This window comes from Condylura cristata, unplaced genomic scaffold (assembly GCF_000260355.1).
Source record: "Condylura cristata isolate star-nosed mole 26May11 unplaced genomic scaffold, ConCri1.0 scaffold00045, whole genome shotgun sequence".
NCBI lineage: Eukaryota > Metazoa > Chordata > Mammalia > Eulipotyphla > Talpidae > Condylura > Condylura cristata.
The window spans coordinates 3,231,931-3,232,873 of NW_004567146.1; positions in this window are offsets into that span (position 1 = coordinate 3,231,931).

The following is a 943-nucleotide window of genomic DNA, read 5'->3' on the forward strand; positions in this document are numbered from 1 at the left end:
CACTCAAATGATTGATGCTGAGAAAATTGGACAAATACATGCATGAGATGAAACTAGAGCACTATCTTACAATATCCAAAAACATTAAACCAAAATGAGTTAAAGAATTAAACATTAAGTACCTGGAAGAGTGCACAGATGGTAAAAAGTGGAATTTTCTTTGGTTCTTATTCTTCTTCTTTGTTTTTTGGTGAAGTTAACTCCAGCAGCCAGAGAATCCAAAGCAAAAATAAACAAATGGCATTATTAAACTAAAAAGTTTATGCCCAACATCAAAAGAAAAAACAACCTTCTGAGAAATTTCAACAGACACAACAGAAATCAAAAGAATAATCAGAGATTACTATGAACAGTTATATACAAACAAGTTCAACAATCCAGAAGAGATGGATAAATTCCTAGAGCTATACAATTATCCAAAAGTAGATAAAGAAGAAATAGAACTTCTAAACAGACCAATTACAAGCAGTGAAATTGAAACAGTAATCAATGTCCTCCCCTCCCACTGTCAAACAAAACCAAAATCCCAGGACCAGATGGTTTCACAAATGAATCCTACCAAACATTCATACATTCATAAATGAACTAGCGCCTTTCCTACACAAACTCTTTCAAAAAGCTGAGAAGAAAGGAATATTATCAAAACCAAACAAGGACAACACAAAAAGCAAAACTATAGGCCATTCTCTCTAATGAATACTGATATAAAAATACTTAACAAAACCTTTTCTAGCCAACAATGAATCAAAAGAAAATAAACCATGATTGACTGGGATTTTTTTCAGGCACACAAGGATGATTTAACATCTGAAAATCAACTAATGTAACCCAATACATCAGCAAAAAGAAAAAGCAATTTACATATTCAGTGCTACTCCAATAAAAATTTCAATGACATTCTTCAAAGAAATAAAACAAATACTGACGAAATTAATACATTTCA